A 2,816-nucleotide genomic window follows, 5' to 3' on the forward strand; every position below is an offset into this window, starting at 1 on the left:
TGAGTTGGTAATAAAGTCATTTTAGAAAAAAAAATATTATTTTGTATGATCAGATGCACACGGGCATTCTGTCTTTCTGTTCTTCTCCTAAGCATGTTCTCCTTTGATCTCACTGTGTGTGAGACTTTTCCAAGTCCAATGCTGGGAGATGTCAGTGCTGTCAACGGTCCCTGTAAGTTCCCCACAAGGAGAGAGTTCTAGCTGTGGGTACCTTCAGATTCCTTCACAGGCCACAGACTCCAAGTTTTCTAGTAAAAGAATACACCGACCACTGCCTCATTGTTTTCCCATTCTCCTTTATTCACAATGCTATTGCTTGCCTTTTCAACGGTGGAGGCAATAATGGTTAACAAGTCACTTAATGCTTCCTGTGTCTAGGTGGCTATCAGCTTTGCTTCTTCAGGTGGGATGGTTGCCTAATTTGCTCCTCTTTCAGGGTTGTCTAGATCAGTAAATGATGTCTCACTCAATCAATGCTTAAGCCAGAATCTGGAACAGAGCTTTGAGACTTCCCTGTCCATCAGTCAGCCTGTCCAATCCATCTCCAGATCCTGCAGTGAGTCCATCCAGCTGCCTGTCTCTAACATGTCAAGCCTTGGTCAGTCACTATCATTTCTCACTGAGCAACTGTGGTAGCTTTGTGGCAGTCTCCTCTCACCTCCTTGGCAACTGGGCCTCCTGTCCCTTCTTCCTAACGGCAGACAAAGTAATCTTTCCAATGCACAAATCAAGGCATCCAGTATGGTGGCAAATGCCTGTAATCTCAGTACTTGAGGGACTGAAGCTGGAAGATCACAAGTATGAGGCCCGACTGGGCTGCGTAGCTTGACCCTGTCTCAAAACAAAGTATATAAGACACAAATTGATCCCTTTATTCTCGTACCCGCATCTCTTAAGTGGATCTCCCATTGTACTCAAGATGTTTATCTTCACTATGGTTTATAAAAGCTCCTGTGAGCTCTCCTGCCTCCCACTTGCTCACCCATTTCCCAGTGCCATTTCCCCCTCAAGACTTCCCCATATCTCTTCATGATGGGTGTATCCTCACACTAACCTGGTTAATTCCTACTCCTGTTATTGGCTCTCTGCTTCAAGGCTATTTCTTCAGACAGGCCTCTTTCGACTTCTTCCTCCTGAATAAACCAGGTCCCTTTATGATTATCACAAATTATAATGGCATGTTTGTTCCCTTACTTATATAAACCCACTTCTCTCATGAAAGTTTTTGAAGAGTTAGATCACTTCTGTGTTCTTTTATTTTCCAGTATGGAATTTGAACTCAGGCCCTCCCACTTGCTAGGTAGATGCTCTACCATGTGAACCACATCCCAACCCCTTTTCTGCTATAGTTATTTTTAGATAGGGCATCATATTTTTGCTCTGGTTTGGTTTCAAACATTGATCTTCCTAACTATACCCTCCTAAATAGCTGGGATGACAAACATGAACCATCAGGCCTAGCTTATTTTGACATGGGGTCTCACTAATGTTTTTCTCTTGCTAGTTTTGAACTATGATCATTTTTTCAAATTCTGACTTCTGAATAGCTGAGATTCAAGGAGAGAGCCACCATTCCTGGCTTGCTTCTGTCTTATTTACTGCAGTGTTCCAGTGTCTACTCCTAATAGTCAGTCTGTTGTAAGCAAATATTTGTTGATTGTGTGCTCAAATGAGGGAAGTTCCTTCTTTTGTCTACTTTATTTCATTCTATAAAGCTATTACCAGATGACAACTTTCAAGTTTTTCACCTTTTCAACAGTTCTCCCTACAAAGAGCTTTTGGGGGCCTTTTGGAGGGAGAGGAGCTGGAACTGCCATCTTCCAATAATTTGTCAAAATGATAAATGCAAAGGGAAAAATGAGAGGTATCCCATACACGTTCTCTAGGTGCTTCAGGAAACATGGAGTCGTTCCTTTGGCCACACACATAAGAATCTACAAGAAGATGATATTGTAGGCATCAAGGGAATGGGTACTGTTCAAAAAGGAAGGCCCCACAAATGTTACCATGCAAAACTGGAAGGGTCTACAATGCTACCCAGCATGCTGTTGGCATTGTTGCGAACAACCAAGTTAAGGGCAAGATCCTTGCCAAGAGGATTAACGTGCATATTGAGCATATTAAACACTCTAAAATAACTGAGATAGCTTCCTGAAATAAGTGAAGGAAAATGACCAGGAAAAGAAGAAGCTAAAGAGAAAGGAACCTGGGTTCAGCTGAAGTGCCAGCCTGCTCCACCCAGAGAAGCACACTTTGTGAGAACCAACGGAAAGGAGCCTGAACTATTAGGATCTATTCTCTATGAATTCATGGCCTAAGAGATGCAAAAATAAAAAATAAAAGACTGCTGAACTATAAAAATGAAAAAAAAAAGCTGTTTGGGTTGCTTATTATAAAGTAACAACTAGCTTTTCATGTACACTGTGCACTTCCTTTTGATTGGGTATATAGAGAGTTTAAGATTTGGGGACAATAATAGCCAATAGCCAAATAATGGAAATAATCCCGATGTCCTACAACAGATGAGTGGATCAAAAAATGTGGTACACAATGGAATTTTACTCATCAATTAGAATAATATTATGTCATTTGCAGGGAAATAGATGGACTTAGAACAAATCAGGATAAGTGAAATAAGCTAGGCTCAGCAAAACCAACAGTGAATTTTTCTTGCATATGTAGCAGCTAGATCTAAAAATACAGTTAGGCATGAAAACCTATATAGGCTCTATGCATTTAAACACAAACTGATAAAAGGAGGGTCTACTTAACGCAAGAATCCTAAGACATAACTCCTCTGAACAACTAATCACTAT

General features: G+C 40.9%; 1 pseudogene; it reads left to right on the top strand.

Moving 5' to 3' along the window:
* Nucleotides 1–1,836: 1,836 nt before the first annotated feature.
* Nucleotides 1,837–2,325, top strand: LOC122105660 (annotated as a pseudogene).
* Nucleotides 2,326–2,816: the final 491 nt, after the last annotated feature.

The sequence above is a fragment of the Dipodomys spectabilis genome, unplaced genomic scaffold (genome assembly GCF_019054845.1).
Source record: "Dipodomys spectabilis isolate Male_0828 unplaced genomic scaffold, ASM1905484v1 ptg000032l, whole genome shotgun sequence".
In the NCBI taxonomy this organism is placed as follows: domain Eukaryota; kingdom Metazoa; phylum Chordata; class Mammalia; order Rodentia; family Heteromyidae; genus Dipodomys; species Dipodomys spectabilis.